We start from the raw sequence: 18117 nt of genomic DNA on the forward strand, positions 1-18117 counted from the left end.
CAGATCTCCATGATAATTTTCAGAGACTGCCAGAAAAAGTATTGTATGTTTATGGTCCTGGGCTTTAGGATGGGTATAGGAAGAAAACAGAAGTGATTTGAGACTGGTAAGAGGTCAAACACCACTACTAAAGTCCTTCTGGAAGAGAAAAGTGAGAACAAACAAGCTTAGAAAGGTCAAAAGAAATTACCTTCTGGCACGAAGGACAGATTTTAGAACAGTAACAAACCCTACACTTACATGAAGTGTGAACTAGTACTTTGGAAACGGAAGGCGCAAGTGGAGTGCTGGGATTCTGAATCTTTTTGTCATGCCCCCCCCCGCCCCGCCCCCGGCCCCGGGACAGACAGGGAAGTGGAAGATGGAAGAGAGTGCAGGGAAAAAGGAAGATGAGATGCAGGAGCCAAATTGGACAAGGGAGAAGGAGAAGGCCGGGCTAGCGTGTTGGGAAGAAGCCTTAGGAGAGGAAAAGGGAGAGGCTTCGGGATATTTACAGCCAACATTCCATCTAGCACCAGGCACCCAGCGGAGAAAAGGCAATTTATCCTTGTCATAAAGCTGGCTGCACCGCTTCTCCTGCTGCCAGGCATTTTGTTCCCTGAAGAAGGGGCTCCCCAGGAATGTGAGGGGAGGTGGGGGGCAGGGAAGGCCTGGGAAGGCTTCCACGGCCACCACCCTTGGTCACTTCCAGGTTAGAGTACAGCCTTGCCACTTTGTCTTCTGTGTTTATGACTCTCCTTTGGTTTCCATTTTGTGTTTTGTGGAGTTGAGCATCTCCAGCTCTCCATTTCCTCCTTTAATGTAGCCGAGGGTAGTCCTCTAAACACCAATTACGAATCCTTTCTAACTATGCCTTAGGTACAATGCGAACATGGTTTTCTTCAATCCTTTACCCGATAGAGGTCAAAATCTTCTGATTTTGTCCAAACAAATCTTCAGCCTGACTGACACTTTGCATGAATCTACCTTCTTTGTAGTTTTAGTGTTTCAGTGGCAGGCATCCACCTGATTTTTAAAATTTATTTATTTATTTATTTATTTATTTATTTATTCATTCATTCATTCATTCATTCATTCATTCTGCACATCTTATTTCATGAAGATGTCTGAATATGGTCTGTTCAGTGAGTCCTGGAGAACCTAACCTTTGCCAAAGGACATATGGTGGCTCCCCTTTGCATCAGTGACTAAATTTTCTGTACACGTGATGGCAGTGTGCAGCTTCCAGTGGCCTTTGGGGTCATTTGGACTTTAGGCATTTTTTCCAAATTACAGAAGGAATTATAACAGTCACCTATTGTTCTTATGAATTCAACCTCATTCATACTGCAGCATTTTGAAAATTTTCCACCTTTCCCAGCAGGAGTTACCTAGCTGTAGTGAAGATAGCGTCCTCATCAAGAGGTACAGTGTGTGGGAGAAGTAGCAGCAGGATTAGGCAGTGGATTCAAATTGTGGCTCTGTCTTCTGGCAAAATGATCTTCTGACTAGAATCTGGTTTCCTCATGTGTTTAAGGAGGATGTAATAATAATATTTGCCTCATGGAGTTGTGGTGGTGACTCAATGGCATCTCTTATGTGCCCGGTATGCAGTAAGTCCTCTGTAAATAGTCAAGTGCTGGCTCATTATCATCGTTCATATTAATAACAACTATTAGCCATGACTTCAAACCTTATATGCTGTTTAGGGGTTAAAATGAGCAGACATTAATCACCTGGAGGATATTTGAGTGTTAAACTGTAAGATAATAACTGTTTTCAATTGCAGGCACTGGGGTGAAGGAAAGATTTATGTGGACCAGCTGATGGGGAAGGAAGACTTCCCTAAAGAGGTAAGAACTGAATTGGGCCTTGAAGAGCAGATAGATTTTAAAATATACAAAAGGGAATTTAAGGTTCAAGACACAGGAAGTCAGGGAGAAAAGTGTGAGTAAGCACATAACAAACATACACCAAAAAAGGGTAGCGTTTCAGAGCCGTTTTTCTGGGTTATGTGTCCAGCAGTTATTCATTCTTTCCTTTTTCCAATCTAGCAGTGCCCTGGTACTAAATTTAAATTAAGGTAGGTTCGTTTGCTTGTTTTAGCTGTTACCTGCACCGAAATAATAAGTATGCTCCTTGGATCATGCCATTCTCGATCCTTAGGAACCTTGATTAGTTTAGCAGTCAGCGTTGCTTTGAAAGCATAACCATTTTGGAATAAATTCTAGGGAGCTATGTGTGCAAGACGACATATATTTTAAGCAAATCGAAAGAGTTGATGTTCCCAGGGACCACATGAAATTGCTAAGGAGAAGCGTTGCATTTCGACAACTCGTCAACGCCATCTCGTGTCTATGCCAGCTGCCCCTCCATCCACTAAAGGAATCATACTGACTTAATAAGGAACAGTGCTCTGTCCCGGCAGTCACCTCTTGTCCTCTGTGCTCCCCCCACAGTTCCAACTGTGAAGGACGCTTCTGAGGTGGGGACTTACAGTGACGTGGAGCCACCCACGGAGTCGGGGGTGCTGAGGACTCTACAGTTGAAGCAGGTTAAAAATATAACCCAGATGGGACGCCAAGGTGGCTCAGAGGTTGAGCGCCTGCCTTTGGCTCAGAGCGTGATCCTGGGGTCCCGAGATCAAGTCTTGCATTGGGCTCCCTGCAGGGAGCCTGCTTCTCCCTCTGCCTGTGTCTCTGCCTCTCTCCGTGTGTCTCCATGAATAAATAAATAAATAATCTTAAAAAAAAATCTATAACCCAGAACTTCACTGCAACAGTAAATGGAAGATTTGGGAGGTGTTTTTTGTTGTTGTTGTTGTTGTTTATTTTGTTTTTTTTTTTAAAGTCCTGAGATTGTGTGATGCTCTGTGTAATAAAGCTTAGGGAGAGGTGAGATTAAATTGTACCTAATGACATACTCATTTAGTTCTTACTCTCTAGAAATACCATTTATTCCGGCTCCTAATATTGCCCGGCTGGTCTCTTAGTCGGCCTGGTCTGTGGTCTGTGACTGGCCAGCCAGGTGGTGGGGTCCTGACCAACACCACAGCCCTCAAGGCCCAGCCTGTCAGCTCGTTTTTACCTTTAAACCTTAATTAAATGTAGGGGCAGTTTACATGATCTATTTAATTATGTGCATTCTTTCCCAAAGCCTTTTATTTTCCATGAAAGCCCCTGTATTGAAAGATTCTGTTGGCCACTGTATCTGAGCGTCACTTGGAAGCATATCAGGAAAGGCAATATAGCTTAGTGTGTTTGAAACTAAACAGATGTGGGTTGAAGTTCTCCCTCAATCACTTGTTAGCCGTATGATTTGGAGCAAGACATTTAAGCCTGTTTTCTCCCTGGTACAATAGGGCTATTTATTGTGAAGATTTTTAAAAAATAAAGAGTGAAAGAAGAAGTGTGTTTAGGCCACGAAGTAGAGTGATTGATACATAGTGAACCAGCATTAAATGAGATTGATTATTAATCAGCAACCAATCTGTTCATAATAAATGTGACTATTCATGATAAATGTAATAATATACTTCTCTTGTTAACACATTAATTTTTTTAAGATTTTATTTATTTATTCATGAGAGATGCAGAGAGAGAGGCAGAGACACAGGCAGAGGGAGAAGCAGGCTCCCTGCAGGGAGTGCAATGAGGGACTCTATCCCAGAACCCCCGGGGTCACGACATGGGCTGAAGGCAGATGCCCAACTGCTGAGCCACCCAGGTGCCCCACATTATTTAATAAATATAATAATTAACATTGAAAATACCTACTGTTAGTTACTACTACACTTGTTATCCTAATGTTGATTAAGTTGACTCTGTCAGTCCCCTGACCTGTAGCAATGAGGATAATATTACCTACAGGCTGATGCTGTGAGCTACACCCAGAATTACCGGAGAGACAGGGTCACGGCTGTGCTTTACAGACCACGCAATAATTATTAGGGCAAGGATGAAAACAAGTGGATGGTGTCCGGTAGCATTTCTGACTGTAACATATATGACGGGAACCTGCAGGACAGAATTCTGGGTTCTCGGTGGGGGCTAACCTTTCACAAGTTAGGGCCAGTGTCTCTGGAGAGCCAAATGGATGGTTTGTGATGGAGCACAGTGCTGTGTCCTGAAGGCAGGCCGAGCATCTTCCGATTCTGTTTCCTTTGCCTGGCACAGCCACTTCAGCGTTAGCCTAGCAGCTAGTAATTACGTGGCCACTACGTAATTACAGAATTTGTCATCTTCTAAGAGAATTACTTTGCTAAGGAGTACTCTTTCCTCCATTTCTTCTTTTGTCACCTGATCGGGATAATCTCACTGGGCATCCGCATTGGGTTAGACACTTCGTGAGGCCTTTGTGCCTGCGTCATTTAATACTATCCTTATAATCACCCTCTGAAGTGTGCATGATCGCCTGTGTTCACAGGTGCATCCCTAACGTCCTAATCATGAAGGGTAGAGCTGGGTTGAAAACCTTTATCAAACTGAAAGGTAAGGCTGTTCTTTCCATGGCATTAGTTCCCTGATGCTTCTGTGGCTTAAGCACAAGTGTAGAAAAAAGGGCATAAAAGGGAGTGGTTCTCCTGGGAGAGTGGGGCTGCTTCCCTACAGAGTGTTTGAAAGCAGACAGGGGGCCTTATGGTCACGGTGACGGGGGTGAGGAGGTGCTGCTAGATTCCAGAGGCGGGGGCTGTGGGAGCCCAATGTTCTGTGGTGCTCTGGACGGTACGACTGGAGACGTGTCCCCCCTGAAATGCTAGTTGTATCCTTAGAGGAGGGACGAGGCGATTCAGAAACGTGTCTTCCTCTTTCTTCTGAAGTGGTAAAGGGGCCGTGGCTGGGGTCATGGCTGTATGCTGTAGTTTCCACTCGCGTGCGGCCTACAGGGTAGATAAACCCAACCCTCACTTCCTACGTGAGACTCTTGTTTCTCTTAAGGTAAGTTTTGCTTATACACTGATAACACCCTCAGCACAGCGTGTTCATCTCGGTGCCCCCCGCGAGTGTGAGTGTGCACTCCATTTTGTCCATTGCTGGTTCTAGGGGTGGCATAGGATCCGGCTAAGAGTAGGTGCTTAAGGGATACTCATTAATATGAGGCCTGTCTATCATGAATAAAGCCCAGAAAACAAGCTTAAGACCTCAGGTTTCTTTGTGCCTATTGCGCTTCCTCCTCGCCTCACAAATAAGCAGAACCGGACACCTTAACTTGGCTTAAAAAAAAAAAAATGTAAGCGTTTTGGTGATCATGAAGTATACTGCATGTTGTTATTTCTCAATTTTTGCTCCTTTCCTGATTCCCGGACGATAGTTTAGGGTTGTCACTTGGTCACCAGCAATCTTCTAGGAAGGCAAGTTCAGCGTTTGGAATCTGGTCGAGCAACTGGTGCCTTAAAAAGATTAGTTTTCCCCCTTGCTCCTTAGGCCGCAGCTCCACGTTCCCCTTTGGGCGCTTGGAGCCGTATGGCGATTGCCAGAGCCAGGATCTGCTTCACGAAACGGTTAGTTGATTTTTCATTTAATTTAATTCATCACAATCATTGGTTCCCGTTTGCTACCCACTGAACTTTGAAATATTATTTCTTTTCCCTTGTGGCGTCCGTCTATACACCAGGGTCATTTCCCCCTTTCCTAGTGTTTAAATAAATAGCCTTTCGTATATAGTGAATGTACGGGACACTTCACGTTGGCACGGGTACTATTTTTTTAAGATCTATCTATCATCTATCTATCTATCTATCTATCTATCTATCTATCTATCTATCTATCTATCTTATTTATTTGAGCACTCACACATGGGGTATGGGGGTGGGGGGTTAGTGGGAGGCAGAGGGAGAGAGTCCTAAGCATTCTTGGCCCTGAGTGTGCAGAGCCGGGTGGAGAGCTGCAGCGCCATCTCAGGACCCCGAGGTCAGGACTTGAGCAGAAAACCAGGAGCCCCACACTCACCTGAGTGAGCCACCCAGGTGCCCCATGCACTGGTACCTTTCCATTACTAATTAAAATACCTCAAAAGCCTTTGAGAAAGAACTACCTAATTTTCCATCTTATTTATGAGACTTTAGCCATCATGCGACTAGCAAGTAAGTTGAGAGCTTAAGACAAGGGCCAAACATCCTTGATCCTTAGTTATTTGGCTTTAACAATTTTTTTCCCTCCTTCCTTCCTCTCTTTCCCTCTCTCTCTTTTCTTTCTTACTCTTTTTCTTTCTCTCAAGGAACTTCATTCTTTACTTTCTCTTACATCTGACATGGAATTGCTAACCTTCTTGTTTCTAATTATTACCTTAGAGGTCAGGGTAGGGCTGAGTGTAGATGATTAGGGTGGGCTAGACAGTGTCAGGGAACCTGCTCCCCTTCTCTCTCACCTTAGTGTTATGTCTTCCACATTCTTGATGCCCTTCTTCAATTTCTTGGGGGGAAAAAAAAAGACCACTTCTGTCTACTATCTTCTTTCTTCTTCTTACTCTTTTACTCTTATAACCTTTTCTCATCAAAGCATCTTTTTTTTTCTTTTTCCTGTGGCAGGCACCATGCGTCCTGGTTTTGTTTGGTTTTCTCTCTCTTTCTCTGGGGGGACAAGCGAGGTAAGGGTGGTAACTGGAGTGTGTCTCCTCACGGAAAAGCTTAAAACTGCAAGCTGACCGAAAACTTTATGACTTTCTGAAATGCGAATTAGGTTGTGCTGTGCTGGCTCATTTTGGATTAATGCATTTCATCAAATGGCTGGGGAAAAAAATCAATCAGCTTGCTTACAATTTCTGAAATCGTTTAAAGAAAATGTGTAGTGAGGAAGAGGACAATGGACGCAAATGCACTTCACCCTCTGATGGCCAAAGAGAATTGTCTTTTACTTGATAATGTGTTTGGAAAAAAAAAAAAAAAAAAGACAACACATTGACTTGGGAAGTTACTGCCCCTCGCCCTGAGTAGAATCCAAGGATTACTGGCATTAGGAGGAGAGATTGCAGATTATGGTTACTAAATGGAAGGATTACGGAGACACACAAGCCTCAGGCTCCAAGAAGACAATGGGAATTAAGAGATTACAGTGAATAGAGAGTGGTATTAACTGTTTTTCCAAGGTTGAATACTTTACAAAAGAAATGAGAACAACTATTTCTCAGGCCAAAGTGTGGAGTGGTGCTGGAGCTGGGGTTGCTCTTATATATTCTTTCCAATTTTGAGCCCCCAAAACTTTAGGTTTTGTACAGTCGTCTCAGGAGAAAAATGACTGCTGTGCTGATTTAGATATTATTTCAAATTCAGTCTGGATTTGTTATCTTCATGTATTCCCTTTTTGTCCTTCCTCGGTCATCGCTGCTATAATTCAAATAGTAAAGGATGCTGTAGGAATTTGAGGCGCTAAGGCAGGGAGTGCAGGGTCCCTCCCCTGGTTTCCAGGGACTCGGAGCCTAAACCCGGTTCCGATCCAGAGGTGACTGAATGTCTCCGATCTTCAGATATTTCATCTGCAAAATGATGATGTCCACAATTCCAGATGTTGCCAAAAATATAGCTACCTCTCGAAGATCTGCCAGCGTAGGAATTGGAAGCATTGGAAATCTACTCAACTGTTCAGTGTGATCATACTTGGGAAATCTCAGGCGACAGTTCATGAATGTTTTTTTTTTTTTTTCTTTAAGACCATAACGTTCATGAGGTTTAGACAGACTGTACTGGGGCAACTGATTTCAATTTAAAAGGGCCAATAAGGGCGGCCCCTCAGGGGTTTAGCACTGCCTTTGGCCCAGGGCATGATCTTAGAGACACACAGGATCGAGTCCCACGTCAGGGAGCTCCTGATGTGCTCCCTGCATGGAGCCTGCTTCTCTCTGCCTGTGTCTCTGCCCCCCTCTCTCTGTGTCTCTCATTAATAAATAAAATCTTAAAAAATGAAAGGGCAAATAAGTCTCCATTTAAGGATAATAAAGCAAATTCACATATAAAATGTCAAACATTTAAACATTTCCCTAAAAAGTGTGTTTTAGTCCAAATGCTGCTAATTTGTGGGAACCAATAGATGAAACTCTTGACGTTGAAATAAACTGAAATGATACCTGATTCGGTTTCAGTCAGAAGTATCTTAGTTGGTTTCACAATTCCTATAAAGAGTAAATCCACGTTTTGATCATGATATAGGATTAAAGGATAAACGTTATACTATCAATTATAATATGGAAAAATGTAACTAAGCAGATACTGTTACTTTAAGCCTTTTCTTTGAAAAATGCTAGGAAAGTTCTTCGCGGCCGGGCTTGCTTTATTTAGCTGGGGTCATCTCTCAGTTGCTAAGGGCAGATTGATTTGTGTATAAACTTGTTAAACCCGATCTGCACACAACCACATCACAGACCAGACAGTGGGAAGAGACCACTCGCATTGTCAGTCCGCAGACACTCACCACCTCAGGCTCATCAATGTCTAATTTGACTTTTTTGGCGATGTATTCCGCACTGCATGTTTTTGCAAGTGGCGTTGGCGTTTTTAAAGGATGTGCCGATGACGATTGTGAAGCACATGCGTGGGTGTGGCTGGAAAGGACCCGCTGGGTGACCAGAAACCCCTTTCCAGTGACCCCCCCCCCCCCAGCCTGGGCTACTGTCCTGGTCATTGTGGCCCCGCTGATGCCGGAGGCCCCCGTGCGGTCCGGGCCAAGCGAGCTGTGTCCACCTTGGGGACCCTGGGGCCGAGGGGGGCTGCTCTCAGGTTACTGGCAGTGAAGGCCTCTGTCCCCAGGTCGGCCTCCTTGCAAAGCCCCCCCCCACCCGCCCGCCCATTTTGGAGTTGAATTTTGTAATTTTCAGATACGACCAGAGCTTTTCCACCTGTCAGCTTGAGCTTTCCACTTGTGTGATGTGTTGTCATCTGACCCACGGAATCCTAAAGCTCATGAGATTAAAAATTTCTTAAGTGTCACGTTTCATTTTCCTAGCGATGTTTCTCCGGCTGTGTTATCGTCCAGAGAGTGTCAGATAGCAGTGCTAGGAGGTAGCGAAGCTGGGCGTGTGCGTGTGTACGGGTAGTGGAAGGTTAAAGGGTAGGTGAAGTGACTTTGTGACAGGTGACAGTTTAACCCAAGTATGGAGAAGTGCTACCTATTATAGCAGATTGACATGTGCACACAGTTTAGGAAGGGCAGAAATGTGATTTTTTTTTTTTTCCCTAAAGAATCGATCTCCGTTTCACTCTTCAGGCCCTTCTCTGCCTAGAGGAGATGCCTTGATTTCTTCCAGCCCAGGAGCCTCGATTTGATCCAGTGATTTTTTTTTTTTTCAGCAACAATGAAATATCTTAGTTACCTGTCATTTCAAAGGTTGGTCACTTTTCAATGAAGGGCATGGGGAAGGACCTCTTTCCGTTTCCCTCAGTGGCATCTGGGAGCACGGTGGGAGTCAGCTACAGTCAGAGCCGTGGCACGGGGCGGTGGCTCTGGGTTATTCGCGGTCCCCCTGGTCCCCGAGGGTCTCCCCACGCTGTGCCTGGCCTGCCCGGTCTTTTGAGCATCCTGCTCATTTTCCTGACCGATGCTTGTGTACCTTTGGTTTGGAGACTCCCGATCTGGGCTGCAGGTCCCCTCGGGACTCAGGTTCCGAGCACGTCTGCGTTGCCCAGTACCGCCGTGGGGACCTTGGGTTCGGTTCTGCACGCCTCAGTGGAGTGGAGCTGGCCCTTCGGCTCACACGCAGGCCCTGCCTTGGCGGTGGAGACTCTTCCACACCTCCTCCTGCTGCCGTTTGGCTGCTGAGCCATTCCCAATTCAAGGCCTCCCCGACGGCTTTGTGACGGGCTCAGTCTCTGCCCAGGAAAGCCCAGGAAACACCACCAGTGGCTCCTCAGATCTCCCTGAACCTATGTGGTGCTTCTCTTTGACGACTGACCTCTCTGCCCCTGCGATTGGAACCCTGAGTGGCGAGGAGGGAAGTAGACCCCCTCATCTGACCCCTGGTCCCTCACTTCCTCTCGCTCTCCCTATTGACCCTAGCACTCAAATGCTTTCTCCTTTCCAATTCCCGTCCTCTAGGAAGTGACATGTAACTGTCGACCCGAGTCCTCTGGGGTTGGCTTTTATAGGCCAAATGCTCAGCTTTCAGCTTTGGGAAGTTTCAATAAAGCCCTTTCCTTTCTCAAGAGAGTCTGGCTCCTGCTAAGTCAAAAGCCTTCGTATCCAAGCACTAGTCTTGCCGTGGATGTAAAATCTTGTAGAACCGTAAGGCGATTGACGATCGCTCTTCTTGGCTGTGTGTTGCCCTTTTCTTGAAGCCACGATCTCCACGGATTAAGAGGGTGTGGGAAAGATGGGGAACAACTCTCCCCATGTGAGGGTTAGACTGTTCGATCAAGAGGCACATGATATCTGATTGCCAGTTTTCTTCATGATCTTAGCCACTGTTGATATTTAGTGCCTAAGTTGATTATATAAGAAGCCCGTTAGGGCTACTTTTATTCTCTGGAACCTTCGTATATATGCGAGATTCAGAAAACGGTGGGTCAATTGGAGATGAGTTTTCCCAAACGCTAGTATAATTTTTAGAGCTTTGGAATATGCTTTACTTGTTTATGTGTTTGGCATAAACTGGCTTGCCAAAGCCACATCAAGCTTGGGACAAATGCAGAGCCACATGCTGGGGAGAAACCAATTTCTCTGGCTCTGTCCCTCACCTGCCATTGTGGAACTTCTCCCCCGGAAAGGCCTCTTTCTGTCATCACTTACCACTGGAAGTCCCCAGGAAGTATGGCCTGTATGCTCTGGAAAACAGCATTCTCGGCCACCGTGGGGTCTCCTCCTGTCCCTTCCCTTGTTGCCCATACTGGCTCTGACTCCCTTTGGTGTTGTCTTCTTTAAAACTTCTGGACTCCATGAACTCCCGCATAGGTGGCCCTTTGTGGCCGATGTAGGTGACATCTTTTACTGGAGCTCAGGGGCAGCGTCTGCCAATCGTCCCCCCAAATACCCATTTTCTCTTCCTCCCGGATACATAGCTGTATTACATTTCTCAGTCACCCTTGAAATTGGTGTGACCATATCACTGATTCCTAGACAATGCTAGATATTTGGGAGTGGTGTGTGCCGTTGCTGGGAAGAGCTGCTTTGCCCCCTCCATACTATCTTCCCCCTTTCGTTGGTTAGATGCAAACGATGGTGACACCCCAGAGCAGAGAGCTGTAAATTTCTCCTGGAGCAAGCAAGATCGTAAACAGGTGAAGTCGTGAGGGTCATATGGTGCCTGTCCCACGTACTTAATTCAGCTGTTGTGCTGCAAGAACAGCCCAGACAGTGGGCATAACTGCATAAATGCCCCCTGTGTTCCCATTAAAGGTTATTTTTAAAAAGAGGCACGAGAACACAGTCCATGGTATCAGGGTAGGGCTGTACCAGGACGGGTGGCAGCTCCACTTGCAGTTAGCCCAGCTTGATGTCTAAACTTGTTAAATCACTAAGCTGTACACCTGAAACTAATGTAACGTTGTGTGTGAACTATATTTTTTAAAAACAAGAAGGCATGGGCTGTATAGTTTGTTGGCATTTGCCATAGCAGGTGGCAGAGCCACAAGATGGAAAGGGCTTGGACACTGGGTACGGAGGAAGGCAGCCTGTCAACCAGGAACACCCACCTTCACCTGCCACATGTGGGAGAAATAGACTTTTATTGTTTTTGATACATATATTAGTTGCTGGGGTAGGACTCTGCCCTAACGGACGGCAAGCAGCCAGGTGGCTTGACATCATGGAAATTCATGGTCTTACAGTTCTGGAGGCTGGAAGTCCACACGTGGGCAGGCCTGTGCGTCCCCTGAAGCCCCTGGTGTCGGGTGGTGGCTGTCAGTCCCTAGGCTTGAAGCTGTATCACTGTGGTGTCCGCCTCTACCCTCACATGGCATTGTGGTTGTGTGTTCATCCCTGTGTCTCTTCTCCCCAACAAGGACACTAGTCACGTTGGATGAGGGGCCTGTCCTACTCCAGTAGGGTGTCATCGCGATTTTCACCTTACTTGCATCCACAAAACCCTATTTCCAAAAGATGTCACAATCACAGGGACCAGGGGTTATGACTTAACGTATCTTTTGGGATATAAAATCGAATGAATGTGAAGCTATTATACATTTTTGGGGGGAAGGAAGAGTTTTGTTCTGACTGAGGCCCACTGGACTGTGAGCATTTGAGTGGCATGCTGTTCTTTGTTGGGGAAAATTATTTTTCACACTTTGTATCTCACTTGATGTGTCTCAGAATTGTGTGTGTGTGTGTGTGTGTGTGTGTGTGAAACGACATATTCACTGGAAAGAAGAGCCACCATCTTTCTAGAGCTCACAGCCCAGGCCACAGGGGGTGGTGATGCAGAGCTAAGAAACGACAGCATCTCAGCAAGAGGCGGCCTGTGCGCCCGAGCACCACTCCACCTGCTGGTCCTGGGGCTGCTCGGCTCCGTGTCCCCTCAGTTCCCTCTGCATGAACGTTCTCCAGGAGGCTCATTAGTCAACGGTACTCTCGGCAGAACCGCTTCCTTCTATCCTGACCCCTCTGCTGGCACCCCCCACAGACATGACAGGACAGGCTTAATCCTAACCTGAGTGCAGCAGACACCCCTGCTTGGTGTCCTTTTACTGAGAACTATATAAGGCGTTAATGACAAATGTCAATGACAATGTCACGGCCATCTCCAGCCAACAGAGTTCTTCTAGGTGCAGTGTAACAGAAGTAACTGGTGCACAGGAGTCTGTCAGGAAACTCACTCAGGCAATTTCCTTCCAGCAAAATTTCGAAATGAAAGGTATAAACCAAGGTGAGTCCAAGCATGGAGTTTTTATCCGTGTATGGGACACCTTGGCAGCCACCACCTGGTAAACTCATTATTTTAGTTCTTAAACCCACTAATGTGCTATTATGTGAACAGCAAATGAAAAATGAAATGCGGGAATTGGTGAATTTTGAGAAGGCCATGTTGGTGCACATGAGGGTCTGTGTTGAATCATTAAAGTTTCTTAAATTTATGCAAGTGATCAGCACAAAAATGTGTTTCCTGGTCTTCATGTGCTTGGAGGCCAGCCTTCTTTCTCCTACCTTGAGGAGGCATGTGCTTCCAGGCTGGCTTACTGATTTGTGATCAACCAGCAGAGATGCTCGCCATGACTTTGGTTTCCAGCCCCGTCTGGAAGAACTCTAGCCTGGGGGCATCTAAACACATCATTCAGAGGCCTGTGATGATGGAAAGAAAGGTTTTGGATGATTTTTGTTTTTGTTTGGACTTGGGTCAGGGCCTCCCATTTACGGCTGGGATGCGTACTGGATGGTCTCAGATGTGCTCTGAAGACCGGCACGGGCCTTAGGGGAGTCAGCCGCAGCGGGGCCTTCAGGCAACTCCAAGAGCAGGTTATCATCCGAAGAAATGTGTCTCTTGATCAGTGAACGTAAATGCTGAATAATGAGGCTGTGGAAATCTTCCCCTTCCCCCCCACCCCGGCGATCTTGCCCCCCTCAGGCAACCTGCATAGTTAGACCCTATGCCGAGGTCATGAGCTCTTCTCTGTGGCTTCTCCATCAGGCTTTGACTCCTAGAAAATAAGGGTTCCCCAAGGGATTGCAAGTCAAAACCCAAGAACCAAACTTACTCTTGTAAATGACATGAATGACATATTGGTGAAAGGAAAGAAAAGTGTGCCCGGTAGGTAGAGATGCGAGGACAAGAGCTGGCAGGGAGGCTAACTTTCTGCCCGCGTATGCGACTGATCACGCAGGCCTTCAGGTGAGAACCGCCGTCACACCACCTTCCTGGGATGGAAAGATGTCTTCTAAAAGGATGAACCATTCTTGCTTTTGTGGGGGGTGGTCTACTTGCAGTGAGTCTACTTGTCTCATGCCTTCCTGTCCACCCTTTTCCCTTTTGAGCCCCCTGCCTAACTTTCCATCTTCTCTGATAAAGAAAAATCAGGGTCAAAAACAAGGTTGCTGACAGTTCTTTCAGAACAACAGCAACAAGAAGTTGAGCTCGTTATTGGCGTTTAGAAATCAGGCAATTGCACCTAAGAATCTGCATTTTTTGCATCTCCTGTAAAATAGGTACACATGGCAGCAGGGGGCCTGCATTTCTGCATGTTAGGAAACACTGGGGCCAGGTTCAGATGGAACAAGGCAGATGTCCTTGTTCAAGCTCTACGCATGGGCGTGACCTTCCCTGTCCTTGCATGCATTTGAACTTGCAATGTCTGATCTACAGGAAAGCAGACTTCAACAATTGTAATTTTCTTCCTTGAGATTCCAAGTCTTGTTTTTGTTTGGAAATGAGCCACAGCCAGGTAATGGAAATGGCCAGTGAAAAGAGGAAAATAAATGGACTTCCCTAGCCCCACCACCTGGGTACCTCTCACAGTAACGGGGTTCGGAATTGCCCGTGTCTGAAAGGCTGGCAGGATGGGAAGACCTAGCTGGAGAGTACGTATTTACGTCCATGGGTACATGTCAAGGAGAGAGGTTTTCCCCACAAGACCAGGGTGACTGGTCCTGGCTGCCAGGAGCAGTTTGTGAGGCCGGCCCTAAGGCTTCCAAGGAGACTGTATCCTGACCTACGGTAGAACCTACGGTCGCCTGGCTAGACAAGAAAGTTGCTGGGTAAGACCACTGGAAAGCTTTTGGATTTAGTTAAACTTTGCCCTCTCTTCACCTTCTTCTACCTAGCGGATTTCCTCTTGCAGATGAGTTCTTGCTTCCTTGCCCAAGACCATGCCCATTTTCCAGGTTCCAGTTGTTTGCGGAGAAATTGGAATGTCTGCTATTTTGAAAATATAATCAGAAAGAAATATAAAAACCATGATAAATGAAATACAACCCATTTTCTGGTTTTTAATACTAAATAAGACAAATATTTTTCTATACGTATTTGTGTTCCTGACTCTTAAATGCCCCGCCTCCCCATGATTGCTATTCTCTTATGATTTATTTTATATGGTCTTTTTCCAGGAATCCTTCTATCCCATTGGGTTTTTCCTTTCTTTCCTTTTTTCTTTTTTTTCTTCTATGCTGCTATGTTTTCCTTTTATTCTAGAATCTGTGTTTAATTTTCTAGCTCTCTGCTTTTATTCTTATTTTTCTTTTGTCAGCCTGATCTCTTTTATTTTCTGTTATTGTTTCCTTTTCTCCCTCTTGGTGCCTTCATGTGCTATTGTACATGGTCTGTTTATTTCTCTCTTCTGTTCAGTTTGTTTTATTCTCTTACCATATATTTATGCCTCCTGCATACAAACCAACCATACAAACAAAAAACACAAATGGACTCTTACTGGTTAATTGTGGCGATCTCCCTAATTTCTTTACAATAACCACATACCATAAATCAATCTTTATACTCTGAGTTGCTAAAATCCCATTAAAACAAAGCTTAGGACCCCCTCCCCCATATTCTACAGAAAATTATAATATTTTTATTAATTTTTTCTAAAGAAATAACATTTTCTTCCCTGTGGTAGCTGCTGGACTGGAAGTCATTATGTAGGTTCTGGTGCCATTTTGTTCATTTGCTGCCTGTCTTACCTTAAAAGAAGAGTGTCTTTGGATCTCAGCTTCTTCCTCTGTTACAACTAAGGAGGACTTGCTGCTCAAATCCTGGTCCTCAGACCAGCCACATTGAAGGCAGCTGAGAACTTGTTAAGACTCAATTAGCTCAGGTCTCCTCCTCCTCACACTTCTTGACACAGAATCTACAGTTTTTACGAGATCTCAAGGTGCTTTATGTGCTCATCAAAGTTTGAGAAGCACAAACTGATGATCTCCAAGATTTTTTACAGCTTTGAGTTTGCTGAACATAAGTGAAAACTTATTTTAGCAAGTGAAACAATAAAGTGAAAACTGCCTTGCATACATGCCATAGCAAAGTCCTCCCAAAATCTTTGCTAAAAAGCAAGTAACTTGAGGTCCTCCCTTAGAACAACTAATTCAGAAGCTCCAGGGACTTTTTTTCCCCCATGTCTGAGGTAATTTTTAATGAGTGGACTGAGAACCATTCAGGTATCCTACTTGGAACTTCTTTTCTGTTGCTATCAGCACTGCTTTCTTGTGGATGTAAGGGGAGTAATTACTGTGGAAAGAGGAACTCGTAACTATTTGGTTTTACCAAACCCATCAAAACTTGTTCTGGGGAGGATAAAGGTGTAAAGAGATAATTATTGAAGGTGACCATGTATTTTTATTGCATTCTGGGAGCAAAAAGCAAGGTTCACTCAATTTTTCTCTCAAGTCTCACTCAGACCTCTGACAATGGGAGTGTTTGTGGTAACAAGAAGGAAGTAACCCCTGGTGAGTGATAGATATGACATCGTATCCCGAGAGTCCCGGGGAGTGGGGGTGGGTATTTCAGCAGGATGGTTTCATTTCATCATAGCTTGGTGCTGGTGTTGACTGGGTGAGCACAATTAGCCACATGCTATGATTGAGTTACCAAACATTAAGTTCCAATTTATTTTTAATTATTTCAGGTTGTTGAGCTGTAGCTGATTTAAGAAAAATTGAAACCAACTGATTTTTTTTTTTCTAAAACTTCCATTATAGTATCTTTACTGTGAGAACTGGGGAAGGAATAGTCATAAAACTGTTTGTCACAAGAGCAGACGATGTGCCCATACCATCATGGGGAAATTCCTTTATGTTACAGTTTTTCAAGCCAGACGTGAAGAAACTGTGTCTTTAAAGATTAACTTTGCTTTTCTTTTACAGTTAATTTTTTTCTTCAGTACTCAATGAGACCACAAGCAAAGGATTACATTTGGGGAGTGATTGAATTACTTGATTAAAATAAAGAAAATATGTATTTCACTTGAACATTTTTTTGCTTAGTACAGCACTTTCTTTTCTCAGTTTCTAGGTCCTGAATTATTTCTGCGTCATTAAGTTTAGCTGAGGAGCCAAAATTCTGTCATTGCGGGGGGTTTCTGAGGTGTCACATCGAAGAAGAGAGATATTTAGAATAAGATGTCACCTTGATCTGTTCCTTGAGTGTTAGTCCAAGAAGTTATGTGAGCAGAGAAACATCAATTTGGCTGGACATCTGTCTCTCCCACTGGGTAGCAGAGTCCCCGGGCAGCATCTTTAGTTGAGGATGGGCCATGGCCTCATTTCACCAGGTCTGCAGAGAGTCTCTAGAAGTTAGGTGATTTTTTTCTTCCTATATTGGTCAGAATCACATGAAGATTTAACAAATATGTCCTCAAAAATGATTCCAGCCCTGGTCAGAATTGTGAAGTAGGAAACTTCCTCTCCAATTGCATTCTCTCTTTGATTGAAACACTTTTCCCTAGTGTTGGTACTTTTTGTCTCTTAGGCTCCCATCTCTGACCTACTGACACCTGCTGCCTACGTATGGTATCTTTGCAATAACTTCCTCGAGCCACTCTCTCATTTTCTTCGAGCCACTCTGCATTTTTTTCTGGGTAAAGAAATCACTAAACTGACATATTTTCCTTATTCACAAGGTATGTATGTATGTATGTATGTATGTATGTATTTATTTATTTATTTATTTATTTTTACCACGTTTGTAGATTTGTATAACGTTCTCCTCAGCTTTCTTAAGTCTTTTGTAAAAGGGAGGAAGTTGAAGAGTTTCCTATCAGGGGCGCCTGGGTGGCTCCGCTGGTTAAGTGGCTCAGGTCATGATCTCAGGGTCCTGGCATCGAGCCTCATGTTGGCTCTGTGTTCAATGGGGAGTCTGCTTGAGGATTCTTTCTCTCCCTATCCCTCTGCCCCCTACTTGTGTGCACTCTCCCTCTCTTAAATAAATAGATAAATAAATAAATCAAAAATAAATAAATAAATAAATAAATAAATAAATAAATAAATAAATAAATATTTAAAAGAAATGCTTCCCATCAAAAACTGGATTGGGGCCTTCTAGTATGGCTGATTTGAGTTCGGAGAAAAAATTTCAGAATATTTCTTGAAATCTCATCCCTAATCTTTAAAGAAAATAAGTCTAAACAGAAGTGTCATGTTTTCTCCTTTTCTTAGAGCTTTTCGAACAGGATATATCTTTCCCAGAGTTCCTGAGGTAGGATGAAGGGTGATGATACTGGGGGTAACTGAGTGATGAGCGCCACAGAAATATGGATTAAGCTTGAAAATCAAACAAATCAGAAATAGTCATTTTCCTTAC

General features: G+C 44.5%; 1 long non-coding RNA gene across 1 annotated transcript in view; it reads left to right on the forward strand.

Annotated features, from left to right (window-relative positions):
* LOC144286219 (uncharacterized) overlaps nucleotides 1–17664 on the forward strand; it is a 29173-nt gene extending 11509 nt beyond the window's left edge. Inside the window, exons 2-3 of the long non-coding RNA XR_013354294.1 lie at nucleotides 1769–1832; nucleotides 17287–17664. This is a non-coding gene — a long non-coding RNA (uncharacterized LOC144286219). The remainder of the gene's footprint in view (nucleotides 1–1768; nucleotides 1833–17286) is intronic.
* Nucleotides 17665–18117: the final 453 nt, after the last annotated feature.

The sequence above is a fragment of the Canis aureus genome, chromosome 1 (assembly GCF_053574225.1).
Source record: "Canis aureus isolate CA01 chromosome 1, VMU_Caureus_v.1.0, whole genome shotgun sequence".
In the NCBI taxonomy this organism is placed as follows: Eukaryota; Metazoa; Chordata; class Mammalia; order Carnivora; family Canidae; genus Canis; species Canis aureus.